Source organism: Spermophilus citellus (genome assembly GCF_964194105.1).
Source record: "Spermophilus citellus genome assembly, chromosome: 5".
In the NCBI taxonomy this organism is placed as follows: Eukaryota; Metazoa; Chordata; class Mammalia; order Rodentia; family Sciuridae; genus Spermophilus; species Spermophilus citellus.
The window spans coordinates 92744938-92767088 of NC_138186.1; the positions used below are offsets into that span (position 1 = coordinate 92744938).

At 35.1% G+C, this 22151-nt stretch overlaps 1 protein-coding gene and 1 pseudogene across 10 annotated transcripts in view; both read left to right on the forward strand.

The window, feature by feature from the left end:
* DOP1A (DOP1 leucine zipper like protein A) overlaps positions 1-22151 on the forward strand; it is a 120846-nt gene that overhangs the window by 4095 nt on the left and 94600 nt on the right. The gene's annotated exons all lie outside the window — the stretch shown is intronic.
* On the forward strand, positions 19069-19865 carry LOC308650180 (replication protein A 32 kDa subunit-like; annotated as a pseudogene). Its single transcript has one exon. The product of its transcript is annotated as a replication protein A 32 kDa subunit-like (transcript).

A 22151-nucleotide genomic window follows, 5' to 3' on the forward strand; every position in this document is an offset into this window, starting at 1 on the left:
TTTGAAAATTCCTTGGAATTCTACCTGTGCAATCCAGAATCCAGAAATAAAGTGTTATTGTAAATTTAAAAGTGTACTATAGTGGCTCAGGAAGTTGAGGCAGGAGGAGTTGCCAGCTTCAGCAAAAGCAAGGCACTAAGCAACTCAGTGAGACCTTGTCTCTAAAAAAATACAAAATAGGGCTGGGGATGTGGTTCAGCGGTCAAGTGCCCCTGAGTTCAATCCCTGGTACCCCCAAAAAAGTATTATAATTAACTTATTATTAAAATACAGTACAAAGTTGAAAACTTAATATTGAATCAGAAGTGATTACTCTTTCAAAATTGTCTTTAATGCTGGGTGTGGTGGTGCACGCCTGTAATTCCAGAGGCTCAGGAGACTGAGACAGGAGGATCATGAGTTCATAGTCAGTCTCAGCAAAGGTGAGGTAGTAAGCAATTCATTGAGAGCATATAAAAACTGTTTTTAAATAAAATACAAAATTGGGCTGGGGATATGGCTAAGTGGTTAAGTGCCCCTGAGTTCAATACCCAGTACAAAAAAAAAAAACGCCCTTAATGTTAGTAATGTTACTTGTGTAAATGCAACCCTAGCACTTTATTGTTATTAAGGTGCATTTTATATATAAAACCTAATCTAAAAGAATAAGTCAGAATCACTGGGAATCTTTTATTAGATGAAATGATAACTATTGATTTAGGAGTGATGGAATATTAATATGTTTATCTGGCAAAGCTCCTATGTGAGTAGATAAAGGTAATAAAAAGAATCTCCTATCTCCTTTACTTCAATCTCGTCATGTAAGTTTTATATAGCCTTGTTTTCATACTTCATCCTCCAGAGACATCTTTAGTGTTTTTTTCTTCAGAGATAATGACAAATTTTCCTCTCTCATAGAAGGAATTTCATGTAATTAGGCAGGAATATAAGTTTCCTGAACTTCCATTGTATATAATACATCTTATGTTTCAAGTTATTATTATTTGCAGGAATATATAGTGATTTTGAGCCTAAAGTTTACTGTTATTTTGAGTTCATCACAAGGAGATCAGTTAAGTAAACCATTAGTTTGGTATTACTGTTTTAAAGAAAAAAAAAACTGAGTGATGATAATAAGTTTATCAGTACACACAATGGTTTGCTACTCAACAAGAAATTAGATTGCTGTTGATCTGAGGTTCTGGGTACAACTTCTAACTGAAAGTTAGAAAAGAGCTATTTAGAATCCATACAGTTCATTGCATAATAGAGTCCTCTCCAACTAAGTAGTTTGTTTATTGTTTTTTACTGTAAAATAAAGTAGAAGTCTAGCAGCAATGCAGAGAAAATGTCATTATTAAGGAGTGACAACTGACTAATCAGAAAAAGTATGAAAGCATAGCAGTCTTAGTCCTTTGAATTATACAGGTAAAATGGCCCTACATTTTTCAGTTGCTTTTGTTTATGAAAAGATGCTATAAAATATCAGCTATCTGAACTCCTTAGAATATCTTATTCTCATTCAATTTCCAAATACATGTTCTAGAGTTTTTTATATACCACAAATGCCATCCCAGACCACTGATTATGTTTTTTGTTTTTATATGATCTAACTGGCACAGTGACTTTTCCATACATTGACATGTCTTAACATTTTGTGTCTCAATTTTCAAATTTCCTGAAAAGAAGTTTTTCTCTTCCTAACAAAAAAAGTAAAATGTAGTACTTACTTTAAATTCATCTCTGGTCACTTTTGTAAAAAATATGTATATTTAAATTACATGCATATTGTATACAGTGTTACCACCATTTAGGAGTTTACCTCTGGATCTGAAAGAGGGGTTCCAGCAACATAATCATTTTTACAGCATCTAACATTTTACTGCAAGGCTGTCTTCAAAGCTCTATGCTCCAGGCCTACCTGGTTCTATAACTTGATGATTTCAATTTTACAAAATCTGATAACTACTGTTTATACAGTGTCTTTTTAAGTTACAGAAGTTTTTCAAAGGAAAGTATTATTTGAGAATAAACTTTTTCATGTATTGCTGTGTGACAAGTTATCTCAGATTGTAGTGATTTCAAACAATTCCTTCACAGTTTGTCAGAAGGGAAGAGGGAGTTATTTGACTGTGAAGTTCTTGCTTAAGTTTTTATGAGGTTGCAGTCTGACATTGGCCAGAGCTGCGGGCATCTGAACGTTTGTTTAGGATTGGAGAATCTACTTCCACAGCACCTTGCTCATGTGTTTAGCAAGTTCCGGCAGTTGGTGGGAAGTCTCAGTTCAATATCTTTTGAATATTCTTTTCAAATTCACAATGAGTAGTATAGATATTGCATGTTGAGAAATATGTACTGCTTATTATTTAGTCACATTCATACACTGGCTTCTATTGATCCTCATTTCTGATATTCACACCCTTGTGCAGTTCTTCCTACACAAAATTACTACTGGCCTGTTTGAATAAGTAGAATACTAATGAAATCAAAGTAAAAGACATTGTAGCTTCCACTTCGATGTTTCTTGCGTCACCCATTCTGGGGCAAACTATCTTCTATGTCATGTGGACTCCATGAACCTAGTTTCTGAGTTCAGCACTTAAGATATAGATCTTAATTTTCAGTTATTATGTGGTGAACAGAGGAAATGTCATAAATTGCATAGCTACTACTTCATGTTCTTTAGGTATATCATTCATTCACTCATCTAAATTTTAAACTTATTACCATAAGTAGGGAATAATTCATGTGACTTTAAAAATATTCAAAGTATGTAGTGAAAAGGCTGCTTCTACCTTGCCTTCATCTACCCAGTTATTACTTATCCCTCAGAAGGTAATGAGATTCATTATTCTTGTATATTCTTTTTAGAGACAGATCATGCATATGCAAATTAATGTATATTTCCCTCTTTTATATAAATGAGAGCATATTATAAGCACTATCTTGCATCTTGCTTTTTTTAGTTTGTGTATCTTGAACATTTTCAAAATCAGTGCTTAAATTTTATTTATCCTTTTTTACCAGCTGAGCATGTTCTGTTTCATCATTCAATTTTTGTAATGTTTATTGATTATTCAGTATTATTCAAGCACTTTTCAAGGGGCAAGGGATGTGGACGCTTTAATAATAGATTAAGCCTTTCTGTCATAGGAATTATGACCCCTGAGAATCACAATTAAATTGCAATAAAACAAAGTAACTTCTAGGACAGAAGAAGTAGAGTATGTAATGGACATTCATAGGAAGGAGGTATATATCTGACCAGATAAGATTTCTCAAGTGGATAAAATCTGAGGCCTGAATGCTGAGTAGGTATTAGCCAGATAAGTTGAGATGTAAACAGAAGGAATAAAGGTAAACTATTAATAAATGACTATAAAAACATATTACAAAGTTACCATAATCTAAACAGTGTGATAGATCAATGAAATAGGAGAACTCCTAAATAAGCTTGAATGTGTGTAGTCAAATGGTTGTCAACAAGGGTGCATGTCCACCCAATAGGGAATGAACAGTTCTTCAAACAAAAGCAATGGGAAAACAGGATATCCACATGCAAAAGATTGAAATTAGACTCTTATACTGTATACAAAAATTAACTCTAAATGTTTAAAGAATTAAACATAAGACCTAAAACTATAAAACTCATTTAAGATTTTCATAACATTGAGCTCTGTGATGATCTCTTGGATGTGACAGTGAAAGCAAAAATAGGCAAATAGAACATAGCAAACTTAATTTTGTGCATGAAAGGACACAACAGTGAAAAGACCTGAGGCTAATGCTCATACATAAAGAACTCCTACAACTCAATAATAACAACAAAACCCAGTTTTAAAATAGACCAAGGACTTAAATAGAATGGACATATTTCCCAAGATGATAAATAAATGGCCAGTAAACTAACAAAATACTCAAAGTTGCTGGGCATGATAGTGCACAGTTGTGATCCCAGCAACTCAGGAAGCTGGAGCAGAAGAATTGCAAGTTTCCAAGTTTAAGGCCAACTTCTGCAACTTAGGGACTCCTCTCCCATATCTCAAAATATAAAAAGGGTTATTGATGTAGCTCAGTGGTAGAGCACCCCTGAGTTCAGTCTCCATTACCAGGAAAAAGACAGGGAAATGCTCAAGGTCACAATGCAAATAAAAATCACAGTTACCCCTTACACCGATTAAGAGGGCTACTATAAAAGCAAAACAACAAAATAACAAACATTTGTAAATATGTAGAGAAATTAGAAGTTCCTGTGTGCTGTTAATAAGGATGTAAAATGGTGTAGTTCCTATGGAAAACATTATTATAGTTCCTCAAAAAAATGAAAAATAAAAGAACCCTGTGATCGTGGAATCCCATGTTTGGATATATATCCAAAAGAATTGGGAGCAGAATCTTGAGAGAGTTGCATACCCACATTCATAGCAGCAATATTCACAATAATCAACAGGTGAAAACAGCCTAAATGTACATTGATAGATAAATGCATAAGCAAAAGACAGTATGCGTGTAGAGTGGAATATTATTCAGCCTTTTTGAGAATTTCCTTCCTTTTACAGGAAGGAAAAGGAAGGAAATTCTGACATGTATTACAACATAAATGAATCTTGAGGACATTATGCTAAATGAATAGTCATAATGAAAAGACAAATACTGTATGGTCCACTTATATGAGATATCTAACATAGTCAAATTCATAAAAACAGAAAGTAGAATGATGGTTGCTTGAAGCTTGGGGAGAACAAAATGGGGAATGTTTAATGGAAAGTTTCAGTTTTACAAGAACAAACAGTTATGGAGATTGACTGCACAATAACGTGAATATACTTAACACTATTAGACCATGTATGTAATTGACCTATCAGTGATGTTTGCAGGTTTCACCAAAATGTATGAAACTTATTTGAAAATTTTATTTTCTGAACTATTATTTTGACCCTACCTAATGATCAACTCTCATGAATTACATCTCTGTGTCAGGAAGAAAAAAAGAACTGTCTTATTAGGTCTTATAAATCATACTTTGGATGCTTAATGATAACTAAGATCTGATCTCATGGAGATTATGTTGTTTTCTCACTCTGTCTTCACCTGAGAGGCTTTAAAGTAAGACTTAGTACAAGCATAATGAAGTTTATTAGAAGAGAAAGAAGTGGGGGGAAGCACCCTTCAGGGAGAGAGTGGATCCTCTCTGAGAGGAGAGCAGACTACTCACTTCATTGTGCCCCAGATTTTATTGAGGTAGGAGAGAGATTGCCCAAGTATCACCTCTTGGCTCTGGATTGACAAACTACATTAACCAACAACCTATGAGCAATTCTTGGTCATCTTCACCTGGGCAACAAATCCTAATTGGAACTGGTTTTACAGAATTTATGGTCAGTGGGCTCCAGTATTAATCATCCTATTTTTCTGGTCTGTGACTCTGGTCTGTATTGTTTGTGTAGGATCTTCTTTTAACAATTAGACTCTTTTGAGCAAACCTACTCTTGCCCTTTGGTTCCCACCCCCTGAATTCATCTATCTTCCTCCAGTGATGTAAGAGCTAAGGCAAGGATCCTGAAATAGCCATCTTGTCAGACCTCGTGGTACCACTGAAGCAGGGCTATTGATTAACCAGTTTGTTCTGTACCAAGTATTCTTTTTTTTTTTTTTTAAGAGAGAGTGAGAGAGGAGAGAGAGAGAGAGAATTTTTTTAATATTTATTTTTTAGTTCTCGGCGGACACAACATCTTTGTTGGTATGTGGTGCTGAGGATCGAACCCAGGCCGCACGCATGCCAGGCGAGCGCCCTTACCGCTTGAGCCACATCCCCAGCCCTGTACCAAGTATTCTTGATCCACTGTTCATGTCTAAGTGCTACCTAACATTTAATAGTAGACCTATAAACTGAAGCATACTTCTGCTCTACCAGGAATTTCACAACTGTCCTGTGCATCCTAAATTTGGGAACCATCTCACCTATAATGCTCTTTTGGGATGCACATCCTAACCTGCAGTATCTCTAGGATTTCATTTCACTTGGAAGCATATTTTTACTTCTTCAGAATTATTTTGTCAGGGGAGTACATTGTCCTTTTGTTAATAATGTATGTATTTCCCCTTGCCATCTGATTGATTGAATTAGAATCAGTGCTTTACAGAGCATTAAAGAACAAAACCCCCTTCCACATCTTAATTAATTATTTTACCTTAGATTTTAGTTTAACCTAAGCACTATCAGTACTGAGCAGTCAGCTATTTGGATTTTTCAGAGTTGAGTTTTGGCCCCTGTACTTAAATTGGGGACTTAGGAAGAATGATAAAACAGTATGTACTTGCATAAATTATAGTGTTTTGTTTTGTTTTGTTAGAAAAATGCAGTAGAAAAAGAAAGCACTGTCACTAAAACAAAAAGTCTAAATAGCTTGAACAGGCTTTTGGAAAATGAATAAGCAAAGAGAGAGTATTCCAGAAAAAAGAATTAAGAGATGTGGGAAAAGTACTTCAGAAAGATACTGATTAAGGGCCAGTTTCAGGAGTCAGCCTGCTAGATATCTTCCTGGTTCTTCTTACTCTTTGAAGAACCTCAGACACTAATTTCTTTATATGTGTATGAATTCATGAGTTTATCTCCATCATGGATTTGATGTGAACATTACATGAATAATTTATATGGAAAGGTTTAGCATACTACCTGACACAGAATAATTAAGTCAGCTTCAGTCTAATTATTATCATCATCATCTTGAATATTGTATAGACAGGGGTTTATATGACTAGTGTGTTTTGTGGGCAGAATGATAATTTCTAACTCATGGATATGTGTTACATAGCTATTTGCCATTTGATTCTTAAAGTAGAATCCTAGTTACCTGTTAATTAATGATATAGGTGAATTTACATTCAGTTTTCTATTTTCTAAATCACTTTTTTCATATTGCTTATGTGTACTAAAAATCACAGAATTTTAAGATGTTTGATTAGTACATTTAGTTATACATTAGAGTGGGGTTTGTCAAAGACATAACCATGCAGGCATGAACATAATTTGTTCCATTTCAGTCCCCAGTACTTCCTTTTTTCCTTCTCTTCCTACCTCTTCCTGTTCCCCTTTCTCTACTCTACAGGTCTTACTTCTGTTTATTTTTTTAATTGGTGCTTTATAGATATAAATAAAGGTGGAATTCATTGTGGGATATTCATATATGTACATAGGATAATTTGTATACATATTTTACTCCACTATTCCTCCCTTTCCCATCCCCCTTCCCTCCCCTTTAATCTCCTTTCTCTTCTCCTCTAATCTCCTCTCTATTTTCATGGCATCTAACCTTCTTTAATTGCTCTAGCTTTTCCATATGAAAAAAAAAATTGACTCCTCACTTTGAGTCTGGCTTATTTCACTTAACATGATGTTCTCTAGTTCCAGCCATTTACCAGCAGATGCCATAATTTCCTTCTTTATGGATGAGTAAAACTCCATTGTGTAGATATATACCATGTTTTCTTTATCTATTCACCTGTCGATGAACACCTGAGCTGGTTTTGTAACTTCACTGTTGTGAAATGCACCTCTATAAACATTTGCATTTCTATATGACTATAGTATGCCTATTTTAGTTCTTTTAGATGAATACCAAGGAGTAGGATACCTTGGTCATATGGTGGTTCCATTCCTAGTCTTTGAAGGAATCTCCATACTGCTTTCCAGGTTGGTTGTACTAATTTGCTGTCCTACCAGTAATACATGAGTGTACTTTTTCCCCGCATCCTCACCAGCATGTATTACTATTTGTAGTGTTTCTAATTGCCATTCTAACTGGATTAAGATGAAATCTCAATGTAGTTTCCACTTGCATTTCTCTGATTGCTAGGTATGTTGAACATTTTTCATTTGTTAGACAATTGTGTTTGTTTTGAGAAACATCAGTTTAATTCTTTGGCCATTTATATATTGAGTTATTTGGGTTTTGTTGTTGTTTTTGAGTTTTATGTATTCTGGATATTAATCCCCTGTTGGAGGAGTAGTTGGAAAAATTTTTCTCCTGTCTACAGGCCCTCTCTCCTCATTATTGTTTCCTTTGCTATGCAGAAGCTTTTTAATTTGATGTTGTGCCACTTATTGATTCTTGGTTTTATTTCTTTAGCTTTAGGAGTCTTGTTAAGGAAGTCGTTGCCGGTAGCAATATGTCAAAATGTTAACTTTATGTTTTTTTCTAGCTGTTTCTGCTCTAATTATTAGATCTTTGATCCACTTTGACTTTTGTGTAGGGTGAGAGGTAGCAGTTCTTCTACATATGGACATCCAAATTCAAAGCACCATTTGTTAAAAAGACCATCTTTTCTCCAATATATATTTTTGGCACCTTTTTCAAGTATCAGCTGACTGTATCTATGTGAATTTGTCACTGTGTTTTCTGTTCTACTATCTTCATGTCTGTTTCAATGTCAGTACCATACTTTTTATGTTACTAAGCTCTATAGTATAATTTGAGGTCAGGTATTTTGATGCTTCCATTTGTTCCATTTTAGTCTCTCTTTTTGTTTAGTATTGCTTTGACTATTCTGTGTCTTTTATTCTTCCAAATGAATTTAAGGACTTCTTTCTACCTCCAACCCCCACTCTGCCCAGTTTCCATGAAGAATGTCTCTTGCATTGAATGGGGATTGCATTTAATCTATAAAACCCTTGTGGTAATATGACTGTTTTGAAAATATTACTTCTGCCTCTCCAAGAACATGGGAGGTCTTTTACTCTTTGAAGATTTGCTTCAATTTTTTTCTTCAGTGTTTAATAGTTTTCTTTGTAGAGATCTTTCACCTTCTTAGTAAGATTATTCCCAAGGTTGTTTTTAAAGGTTATTGTAAATAGAATAGTTTTCCAGAATTCTTTCTCAGCAAATTCTTTATTCTAAAGGAAAGCTATTGATTTATAAATTTGATCTTGTATTCTGCTACTTTGCTGAATTTGTTTATCAGCTCTAGAAGTTTTCTGGTGGAGACTTTTTCTTTGAGGGGTTCTCTTCCAGATATAGAATCATGTTATCAACAGATTTTTGACTTCTTTTTTTTCCTATTTTTATTCCTTTAATTCCCTTCTCTTGCCTGGGTAGCATTTAAAAATTGTATTATAAGAATAGTGAGAGTGGACATTTTTATCTTGTTCCTGATTTTAGAGAAAATGCACTCAATTTTTCACCATTCATTATGATGGTAGCTTTGGGTTTGTCATATATAGCCTTTATAATGTTGAGGTAAGTTCCTTTATCCCTAGTTTCTCCTATGCTTTTAACATCAGTGAGTGTTGGACTTTGTAAAAAGTGTTTTCTGCATCTATTGAGATGATCATGTGATTCTTGTTCTTAATTGTGTTTATGTGGTGAATTACATTTATTGATTTGCGTATGTTGAACCAACCTTGCATCCCTGGGATGAAATCCACTTGATCATAGTGTACTATCTTAAAATATTAGAAAACTGCATTAAAAAATCAACTCAAAATGAATCTAAGTGGGACTGTGGTTGTGGCTCACATGTAAGTTACTGGATTTGATCCTCAGCATCACATAAAAATAAATAAACAAAGATATAAAAAAAAATCTAAGACTTAAATGTAAGATCCCAAACAATGAAACTACTAGAAGACAACATAGAAAAACACTTCAGGACAGTGACCTTGGCAAAAAATTCTTTGAGTGAAAATTCAAAAGCACAAGCAAAAAAAGCAAAAACTGACAGATGAGAGTACATCAAACTAAAAATCTCTTGCACAGGAAAGGAAATAACAGAGTTTAGAGACAGTCTGTAAAATGGAAGAAAATAATTGCACACTGTTCATTTGACAAGAAATTAATATCCAAAATATGAGGTATTTAACATTAAAAACAATCACATTTTAAAATAGACAAATGAGCCCAGTGTGGTGGCATATACCTCTAATCCCGGCATCTCAGGAGGCTGAGGCAGGAGGATCACTAGTTGAAAACCAGCCTTAGCAATTTAGCAAGGACCTAAGCAACTTAGCAAGATCTTGTCTCAAAATGAAAATATATGATATGGAATTACACTGGTTGTGTATTCATTCATTTATGAACATAGGAAAGTTATGTCCAATTCATTCTACTGTCTTTCCCATTGTTGTCTGCTTTCCACCTATTCCCCCTGTCCAATTTGGTGAAACTTCACCCTCCACCACCACCTAGGGAGAGTAAGCATCTGCATATCAGAGAGAACAATCAGCCTTAGGGTTTTGGGGGGACTGGCTTATTTCACTTAACTATAGTCTCCAGTTTCATCCATTTACCTTCAAATGACATAATTTCATTCTTCTTTATGGCTGAGTAATACTCCATTGTGTGTATGTACCACATTTCCTTTATTCATTCATCTGTTGAAGGGCACCTAAGCTGGTTTCATAGCTATTGTGAATTGCCGTGCTGCTATGAATATTAATTTGACCACATCACTATGGTAAGCTGATTTTTAAGTCCTTTGGGTACATGCCAAAGAGTGGAATAACTAGGTCAAATGGTGGTTCCATTCTAAGTTTTCTGAGGCATCTCCATACTGCTATCCAGAATGGTTGCACCAATTTGCAGTCCCACCAGCAATGTATGAGTGGACCTTTCCCCCCACATCCTTGCCAACATTTGTTTTTGTTTGCATTCTTAATAATTGCCATTCTGACTAGAGTGAAATGGAATCTCAGTGTAGTTTTAATTTGCATTTTTCGAATTGCTAGTGATGTTGAACATTTCTTCATATATTTGTTGACCATTTATATTTCTTCTTCTGTGAAGTGCCTGTTTAGTTCCTTTGCCCATTTATTGATTGGGTTACTTGTTTTTGTTTTGGTGTTAAGTTTTTTGAATTCTGTGTATATACTGGAGATTAATGCTCTATCTGAGATGCAGGTGGTAAAGATTTTCTCCCATTCTGTAGACTTCATGTTCTTGATTGTTTCCTTTGCTGTGAAGAAGCTTTTTAGTTTGATACCATCCCATTTATTGATTCCTGATTTTACTTCTTGTGCTTTAGGAGCCTTGTTGAGAAATTCAGTTACTAAGCTGACATGATGATATTTGGGCCTACTTTTTTCTTCTAGTAGTCACAGGGTCTCTGGTCTAAATCTTACCTCCTTGATCCACTTTGAGTTGAGTTTTGTTCAGGGTGAGAGAAAGGAGTATAATTTCATTTTAATGCATATGGATTTCCAGTTTTCCCACACCATTTGTTGAAGAGACTATCTTTTCTCCAATGTATATTTATGAGATAACTGTATTTATTTGGTTTGTTTCTGTGTCTTCTATTCTGTTCCATTGGTCTTCATGTCTGTTTGGTGCCAATATCATGCCATTTTTTATTGTTAGAGCTCTGTAGTACAATTACAAGAATGGGAAGTCATAATTCATGTTTATGTGATATGTCAGCAGAATACATTCTACTGTCATGTAGAACTAAAAAGAACAAATTAAAATTAAATTAAACAATATCTAAAAAATAAAAATTAAAATATTTTTTAAAGGGCTGGAAATGTGGCTCAGTGGTTAAGCGCCCCTGGGTTCCATCCCTGGTACCAAAAAAAAAAAAAAAAGAAAGAAAGAAAAAAAAGACGATCTAAATAAACATTTATGGAAAACGATAAATAATTGACCAAAAAGCATGTGAAAAATAGTGGTCAACCTCACTAATCTTCAGGGAAATGCAAATTAAACCTACTGTGAAATGTTATCTCACCCTAGTTAGAATGATTATATCAAAAAGACAAAAAAATAACAAATGCTGTTAAATATATGGAAAAAGAGGAACCCTATATACCGTTGGTGAGAATGTTAATTAGTATAGCCACTGTAGATAACAGTATAGAAATCTTCTTTGGGGGCCAGAGGGTAGCAGGGATTGAACTCAGGGGCACAGGACCACTTACCCACATCCCCAGCTCTATTTTGTATTTTATTTAAAGACAGGGTCTCACTGAGTTGCTTAGCACCTTGCTTTTTGGTGAGTCTGGCTTTGAACTCTTGATCCTCCTGCCTCAGCCTCCCAAGCTTTTGGAATTACAGGTATGTACCACTGCACCCAGCTGCTGCCGTCTGGCTGGCCACAAATCAGAGCCACTGAAGCAGGAACAAAGTTTATTTCTGAACTCCACCAGCACACTCCACACACGCTACCCGGGAATTCTCCCGGGAACCGCGCATGAGGCATTCTCTCGGGACACACTACACCAACAGGAAATCCCTCCTACACACACTACACCAACAGGAAATCCCTCCTCCGGAAATCCCTCCTACCGCACTTCCCCAACCAATGGGAACTCTCCGGGAGTCCTGTGAGAGCTCTGAAGTAGCAGGCCAAGGCGGACAGCAGGGGTCTAATCTCCAATTGAATGCAGATCTTAACATAATCATTATCATCTCAATGGCTTGCTGGTGTCACCTTTCAACCAAAAGTGCCATGCATCATTCCTACTTGGCTATGGCTCTCAGCACCCAGCTAGTATAGAAATCTTTAAAAATAAACTAAAAATAGATCCACCATATCATACAGTGATCACACTATTTGCAGTATATCCAAAGGAATGAGTGAATTATGTCAAAGCAGTTATCTGACTTTTCATGTTAATTCAGGACTACTCACAATGAGAAGATAAGAGAATCAATCTAGGTGTCCATTGACTGAAAAATGGATAAAGAAAATGTGGTAGACATGCACAATGGAATTTAACTCCGTCATAGAAAATCCTGTCACTGGCTGCAACTTGGATGAGCCTGGGAGACAGTATATGAATTAAGCAGAGAAAGACAACTACCCTGCGTTCTTATTTACATGTGGAAGCTAAGAAAAAATTGACTTCATGGAAGTCAAGAATGGAATAGTAGTTTCCAGAGGTGGAGGGTATGGCACCGGCAGGGGTGGTAAAGGGGATTGCTAGCAGGTAATCAGATATAGGGGTGCAGATGGATAGGGAAAATAATTTCCAATATTCTGTAGCACAGTAGGAATACAAATGTGCTATACCCAGTTACTTGAAAAAAGAGAGGACCTATTTATTTTCTTAAGCAAAATCATGTAAATGTTCTTACAGAACCATGTAAATAGTATACTTAGCAATTAATTGTATTTTGCAAGAAAACTAGTAGAAAAGATTTTGAGTGTTCCTAACACAAAGAAATGATAAATGCTTAAAGTGATACATATGGCAGTTACCCTGATAATGATTATTACACATTGCATTCATGTATTGAAATACCATTGTACCACATAAATATGCACAATTATTAACAATTAGAAATAAAAGCATGGTGAACTTTAAAAGATTTGCATGTAATTAATTTTGAAATTACCATGTGTCATAATAATATGGATGTATCACACTTCATAATATACCTTATTTTCTTTGACAAAAGTCAGAATAACATTACATCTTCCACATTTACATGGTTCTGCTTAAGAAAATGAATAGGTCCTTTCTTTTTTCAAGTAACTGGGTATAGCACATTTGTGTAGGTGTTCTTAGGTGAATCTGTTTTTTAACGTACTTAACAGCCATATGAATATAATCTAATAAAGGAATGAGGTCAAGTGTGGCTACAGTGGTTAGGAAGAGTTGTAGTGTGCTTTTTTCCACTAAGTTTTTCTCTGAGAAAACAAACCAAAATGGTTTGTGAACTCTGTTGGCATTAACAGATTATTCAAAATATATTTGAAGAGCCAAATGTGTTGGATCATGCTTGTAATCCCAGCTACTTGGCAGGCTGAGGCAGGAGGATAAAAAATTCAAGGCCAGCCTAAGCAACTTAGTGAGACTCTGTTTGAAACTAAAATTTTAAAAGGGCTTGAAGTGTATCTCAGAGTACTTGCCTAGCATGCTGAGGACTCTGGATTCAGTCCTTAATACAGTGAAAAAGAAAAAAAAAATTTTTAAGGGCCTATGAGTATCAGCCACTATTATGGGACTGCTGATACAAGAATGAACTAGTCAGATAAAGCTCCTGACCTCATAGCTTTTGCATTTCATTAAGAGATGAAATAACAAACAAACCAAAAAAAAAAAAAAAAAAAAAAGAACAATTTCAGACTGTTAACAAGAGCAAGCAAAGAAATCACATAATATTTTAGGTAGATGATAAGAGTATGGGCCTGGCTCAGGCTTAGACTGATCAGAAAAAGCTTCTCTGAGGTTTTGTTATTACTGGAGTATGGGAATTAATTTGTCATATAAAAACTTGACCTAAATTCTGCAGAGGATAGCACTTATAAAATGCCCACAATACAAAATTTTTGGTGTATTTAAGTTTGGCTAGTCTTAGCTCAGAGGAAAGTCATTGATAGGTGTTGAACAAAGGAATGACAGGATATGATTTTAAAAGATCTCTGACTTCTCTGTGGAAGAGAGATTATAGAGGCTCAGGAATAGAAGTGAAATTTAATAGTGTGCTAAAGTTAGCTTTAACTGGTTAGAATAATAGAAGAAGAAAGGTGGTGGTTATAAATTTAGGCCACAGCAGTTAATATATGCTGTTTAAAGTTATAGCTAGAGGAAATAACCTTTAAGAAATTTAGGACACACCAGTTAATAAATGCTGTTTAAAGTTATAACTAGAGGAAATAACCTGTAGGAGAGATTATTGACTGAGCCTTGACGTACTTCAGCATTTAAAACTGAATAGAAGAGCCAACATAGACTGAAAGAGTGGCTAAAAGATAGGAACCTACCTTGAGAGTGAAGAGCCCTGGAATCCAAGAACAAAGTGTTGAATACTGCTGAGGAGTAAGATGAGAAGCTGCAGAACTGACTGTTGGCTTTGGCTAATGCAGATCACTGGTGATCTTTTACATGTGGTATTCTGGAAGGACAGTACCATAAGGCATATTTTTGAGCTGACTGAAGAATGAATTGGAGATAAGGAAATGAAATAGTGTGGAGAAATGTTTCAAGAAGTTTTACTGTGAGAGAAGAGAGAAATGGGTTGGTAGAGAGCCTGGGAAAATCAAAGGAAGGCTATGGATTTCAGGTTTTCACCTTGGAAAGTTCCAGGACTTATAGGTAGGGTAATAAGGAATGATAGACCATAGAGAGTGAGCAACTGGTATTAAAGAAAAGTGAGCTAATGAGGAGTCCTTGAGAAGGCAAGCAGTGATGAACTCCAGAATACAGAAAGGGGTAGGTCTTCACTTCCTTTATTTCTCACAAGAGGAGATAAAGTAGAGAATATGGGTATATAAGTGACGATAGGTTGTAGATTTACTAGAAGGAAAGTAAGAACATTCCTTTGGCTTCTGTTTCCTTAATTATATTTTGTTTTGTTTCTTTGGAGAAGAGATCTCACTGTGTTACCTAGGCTGGCCTTGGACTCCTGGACTCCAAGGATCCTCTGCCTCAGCCTCATGAGTAGCCAGAACTATAGGTGTATATCACTACACCCATCTCTTATATTTGAAGCTAGATCTTTAGCAGGGATGGAGAGAGTTTTGAGAAAAGAAGTTATGAAATAATTGTCAGAAAGGTAAATTTGCTAAGGAAGCAATGATGAGCACCTCTTTAAGATTTGTGTTTCTCAGTTTAAGTACAGCCCATCAGCCTTGTTATGTGAATTTTCTCCAATGTTATGAGTTGGTTAAATAAATGATTTGCTAAAGATTGTTTACTGACAGTGTCAATATTGAACTCAGAACTTTTTATCAAAATGAAATAGACTTAATAACTGTCACATTAACTTGTCAGATGATAACAAGAACTAATTGATGATTTTTCACTTAGTCAAAAACATTTGGAAAGAACATCTACTTAATGTATAGCTTTTTTCTTCTTTTTCATAATCAACAGAGTTTTTTTTTCCCCTTGTTGCTCAATGGTTGGTGGTAATACATTCATTTATATTTTAGGCATGTGCTAATTAAAAACACTTACTCCTAGATATATCTTTAGAATTGATTAGTGAATATTTCTTTCTCTCTTCCTCCTTCCTCTCTCTCATGCAAAGGAGACAGGAAGAGGAGGTTTCAATGAGTGACAAAATAGCCAAAGTGTCTTTGTGTGCCAATTATGAAATAAGGTCTATTCACTTTTTATAACCATTTATGCAGAACTTTCTGAAATTCAGATGCTCTGATGCAGTATTTCTTATTTAAATTTTAGCTTTTTACACTGTCAAATTGAAACAAATCTGTACTACCTGATAATTTTCATAGGGCCTGATTTGCCCTAAGATATAGATGCTTTTTTATTTTTCAGTAAATAGCTATTTTGCTTGGTTTTTGTATTTGAGAGCTACAGCACTACATAAATCATGTTTTATGAAAATTCACATCCACTTTACTTGAGTTATAAGTCTGGAAGAACGAAATGCAACAGTAGATGAAGTCAGAAAAGCTATTAATGGCCACTGGAAGAAAGATTGCAAATGCCATTTTAATTTACTTGTTTCACTTTAAAAAAAAATAAACAAATTACAATTTTTTATTTATTTCAAGTTTCCTAGTCTTAATCCATTTTATGTTGCTATAACTGAATACCATAGACTGAGTAGTTTATTTTATTCTTTTTAGTTATAAATGATAGTAGAGTCTGTTTTGATATATTTATACAAAGAGGAAATATATCTTATTCTAATTAGAATCCCATAGACTAAGTAATTTATAAAGAATAAAAGTTTGTCATTCATGTTTTACATATGGGAGGCATTTAAAAATATAGGAATAGTTATTTCCCAAAATGTTATTCTTAGAAAGAAAACAGAAATAAAAGGCATTATGAAATATTTTTAAAAAAGAATAAAAGTTCATTCAGGGTTGGGGCTGTAGCTCAGTGGTAGAACACCTGCTTCGCATGTGTGGAGGCACTGAGTTCAATCCTTAGAACCACATAAAAATAAAGAAATAAAAATATTGTGTTCATCTACAACTAAAAAAAATATTGAAAAAAAAGTTCCTTCAGCTCATGGTTCTAGATGCTGAGAAGTTCAAAGTCACAGATGGTAAAGTTATTGCTGGTGGGAACTCTATAGAGTCTTGAGGCAACCAGGATATCAAGTGATGCTAGGGTCACATACAAGAGAGAATCAAACTGTTTTTTATAACAGACCCACTCTGGAGATAACCTATTAACCCACCGATGAATTATTCCATTGACAAGGCAGAGTCCCATTGAGCTAAATACCTCTTAAAGGTCCCACCTGGTTTCACCTCTTACACCTCAGGGTGAGGATTAAATTTCAACATGAATTTTAATGGAGATATTCAAACTATAGCATGTAGTTATATTAAGTAGTTTGTTTTACTTCCTGGGAAATAAGTTTGAGACTTTAGTTTCATTTTATGGAGGTGATGGAAATGTTCAGTAATGTTTAGAATCAGAAAAATGTTCTGTATCATAGTTTGTGGTGAGAAATCTTGATTGTGGTGATAGCTTTATGGGTGCATGCATTTATCAGAGATCATCGCATATGAATATTAAATGCAGTTGTTCCTTGGTATCTACAGGGTATTGGACCCAGGAGCCACCCCATACCAAAATTTGTAGATAATCAAGTCCCTTATGTAAAATGTGTTATATTTACATACAATCTGCACACATCCTTTTGTAACTTTTAATCATTTATAGATTACTTATAATATGTAATATGTAATCTAATGTGAAGTCATATAAAACAATTTCTATATTGTTTAGGGAATAATGACAAAATCCTGTAAGAAGCTAGTAGTGTAGTTCAGTGGTAGAGCTCAAGCTTAGCATGAGAGAGGCCCTGAGTTCAATCCCCAGCACTCTTCCTCCCACAAAAAAGGTTCTGTGTATGTTTGGTAAATATGCAGGTTTTTCTGTAGATATTTTCAACCATGGTTGGTTTCCATGGATGCAGAACTCACGGACTTAGAAGGCCAACTGTATGTACAATCTAATAAAGTTGTAAGATAGCATATGTGGCAGTAAACACTTCACCTTAATTTGCATTCAGGAAATCATTCAAATATAGAATAGAGAGTGTCCAATTTTCCAATTTGCTGCCAAATTCAGAGCCATATCTAATGCTTAATTATAATGTACTTGCTCTCATAATTAACATATTTGTTTCAGTTATTTCTTTGATTTCATAAGAAATAATGGTGACAATAATGGTTTTTGAGCATTTTTTTATGTGCTGAGCCCTCTGATAACTTCATATGTTACTTATTTAATTATGACAACCATTGAGACTGGTCTTACCTCCTTTTACAGATGAGGAAACTAAGTCTTGAGAAACTTAAGCTCTTTGTTCAGGGTCATACAGATGCTAAGTAAACATTAGAACTGTAGTTTTACTCAGGCTGACTTGATTTCAACCCCAGTGCTTGGAAGATCTATTTTTTACTATCTTTTTATGTCCTAGGGTTTCTATGAAACATTGTTTTATTCCATTTTTTTTTCTCTATTCCATGACTTTTCTGCAGAAGAGTCATGGTATAAAGTTTCCTTGATATAACATGGGACATGTTATATTTGCATTATGATCTAAGCCAGTGGTGGTTCAAAGTATAGTATTTGGCCGCTTCACAAACTTTTTGATGAGTTGAACCCAGAGGTAAAAGGAAACATTTAGAAATCTCAGCAATTTTGACTGTGCTGCAACAACTAAGTACATGGTTTTACATTTTAGAAAAGTACAGTCAGTAATGGATTCGAGGAGAAATAATGACTCCTTCACTTCAGATAGTTTGAGAAGTACAGATCTAAGCCATTTTATAATAAAATATGTAGGGAAAATACCTGAAAACTGGAATTTCTGTTATATATTAGATGAAAAGTTAAAAAGTGATGCATCTTTTTATCTTCTGATATATAATGAAGAATTTTATTTGCATTAAAATCACTAGTGAAGCATAAGCAAATTTTTAGTCCCGAGTCCTCTAGTCACCATCTTTTCTCATACATACACACACACACACACATACATACACACATTTATGCATATATATCTTATTTTTTAATATATGCACATATATATGTTGCAGCTCTGCTAATAAAACTTCAATAGAGAATGCTCTCACAGCAGCAGAGTTCTGAGGTGTTCAGCAAGCCCACCACACCAGAACTTTATGAACTTCTTTCCCAAAGAAATCACAACCAATATGTGGAATAGTGGATTTGAAAGCTATAGCAGCTCCACCACCTTTGGAGAAGCCAGCAGCTAGGCTCAGTCCCTGGGGGACTTGGGATCACCCACACCTTATCAAGCTAAAAGGAAATCAAGAGCCCAAACCTAGCACATTGTACCATATCTCAGCTACTTTCTGTTACTCTTGTTGACGAAGTGTTCAAAATTGGGAATATTGAAATTTCATAGGTCACTCTTGTGAGAATAATTAGACATGCCGAGAAGGCTCTAACCAATATTGTTTACAAAATAGATGACATGCCAGGTGCACCCATGGATGTTCGCCAGGGAGTAGACACAGATGACACCAGTATTGAGAAACTGTAGTTCCTCCATAAACGTGTGTAAAAGTGGCTGGCCACCACCGACAGTCCTTTTAGAACAAAAAGAACCTGGTAGCCTTTAAGATCATGCCCTTGAATAATATGAACAAATCTACCACACGTATCCTAGAAGTAGTCAACGTGCACATGGTGCTGAGCAAATCCAATAGCCAGCCCTCAGTAGGGAGAATATCTATCAGCAATCCAAGAATGGGGGAAGCAGAAAACTTCAGTGGGAATAGCTTCATGCCAACAAATGACCCAACTGTGGCTCAAAACCAGGTGCTGAATTTGATTAAGACTTGCCCAAGACCTAGAGAATCACAGGATCCAGCCTCAACACATGGCTGTAGCTTCAATCAAGCAAGCTGTGGATTTTCTTAACAACAAGGGGCACATCTATTCTACTGTGGATGATGATCACTTTAAATTCACAGATGTGGAATAACTGGATCTTATTGGGTACCTGAGATATTTCTAGCTGGATCTGTTTGCACAGTCTGTTGCCTCCAGCTGTGCATATGTTTGTCCAGGTGACTTCAAGGAAGGAGATTCATTTGTAAAGGGTTTCAGCAGGCTTGAAACTCACTGACTGCTTTTCTGTTTTTGTATTTTGTGGTTTTGAAACTCAAAGGGAGGTGGACAATTAACAGGGATGTAAACTGGAGTGGAATTTCTTAAGTTTTCAAGTAAGCTCATTAGGATACCAGGATAGATGGGATTGGAAGAGGGATGCTACCAAGAGAGTTGGGCAGTTACTTAACACTTGAGAGTTTCTGTTCTTGAATGTTTCCTGTTCAGAGACAGTGAGCAGGATGAGGGTCTGTGGGCAGAGCATCAACCAAGGAACTCACTGCCCTCTGTCTATCTTTGTTTCCCACTCTGGTTCTGTGGTGTTACGTTCAAAATTGCACTTTCCTTCCCTTTTTTGCCTTGTCTGCTGCTAAAGGTGGGTTTATATGCACATGAGGTTTAGCATTCTGGAATCATAGAATGGAGGATGGGAAGAAATGTTAAATAAAACAGTTGTGTTATTGAAAAAAAAAAAAGCTCCAACAGAAAGTTCTTTCTCATATTTCAGCTCTTTTCATAAGATTTTACTTTTAATATTCTGAGAGTAACATGTATCCAAAACTGTAGGAACTCTTTTTAATTATATTTAAATATTTAGAATTTTTGGTTAAATAAATAGTAACTAACATATTTCAAATTTCTTGCCTCACTCACCTTTATAGCCGTGGAAACATGCAATAGTTACAAACTTGACTGGTCATTATCAGTTGACTTTTGTATATCAAATAAAAATTTTGCCTAAAGGATATATCTATTGAGATAATATTGCAAACTCTATTTTTTGAGAAAAATTTTTTGGGGTCCTGGGGAATTGAACTCAAGGGCATTGGACCGGTGAGTTGCTACATCCCCAGCCCTTTTTATTTTTTTAAGACAAGGTCTTGCTAAGTTGCTTAGGGCCTTACTAAGCTGATCTTAAACTTGTAATCCTCCTGCCTCAGCCTCCTATGTCACTGAGATTACAGGTGTGTGCCACTGCACCCAGTTTCCTATTTTCACTAGTAGAAATTATCACTAAATTGCTTCCCAGATTAATCTTCTTCATGTATCAGATATTTTATAGATTCAAATTGAATATTATATCATCTTCTAGAAATTTTGCTAAGAGGAAAAAATTATCCCAGTCAGTAAAACTGATGCATGTGCTTTATCCCATCTACTACTAGAACAGTACATTTTTAGGTTTATTGACTAGGATTTAGCATAATTTTATATAGGTATATATATACATATACATATAGAAAAAATCCAGTCATTTCCCCTGAGTTTAACTTTGCTGTTATTCTGATTTCTCAGAAACAAAACTAGAAATATGCTGTTTTGTATTCATTCTAGCTTTCATTCCATATGACACTATTTATTAGTTTTTAAATGTTATATTAGTGGGGCTGGGGATGTGGCTCAAGCAGTAGCGCGCTCGCCTGGCATGCGTGCAGCCCGGGTTCGATCCTCAGCACCACATACAAAGATGTTGTGTCCGCCTATAACTAAAAAATAAACATTAAAAAAACTCTCTTTCTCTCTCTCTCTCTCTCTCTCTCAAAAAAAAAATTAAATGTTATATTAGTTACAATAGTTTTGGCTTTGTTTTAGAATGCCAGTCTTTTATATGTGAAACATATATTTCTCTATTTTGTGTTTATGGTTTAATCTAGATTTTGATAGTGAAAGAAACCATAAATTGGCAGTAGTACAGCTTATTTATCCATGTGTCACTTGATAGATATTTGGATTATTCCTACCTTTCACCTATTGTTAATAATTCTTCTGTGAACATTCATGTAAAGATTATTGAGCAGATATATGTTTTCATTTGGGTGGAGGTGGATCTATACCTAGGAGTAGAATTAGTGAGTCTTGAGATAATTTTTTAAATTTTTTATTTATATATGACAGGATGCATTACAATTCTTATTACACATATAGAGCACAATTTTTCATATCTCTGGTTGTATAAATAGTATATTCATACCAATTCATGTCTTCATACCTGTACTTTGGATAATAATTTTCATCACATTCTACCCCATGCCTCTTCCCTTCCCCTCCAACCCCTCTGCCCTATCTAGAGTTCCTCTATTCCTCCCATGCCCCCCTCCCTACCCCACTATAAATCAGCCTCCTTATATCAAAGAAAACATTCAGCATTTGGTTTTTTAAG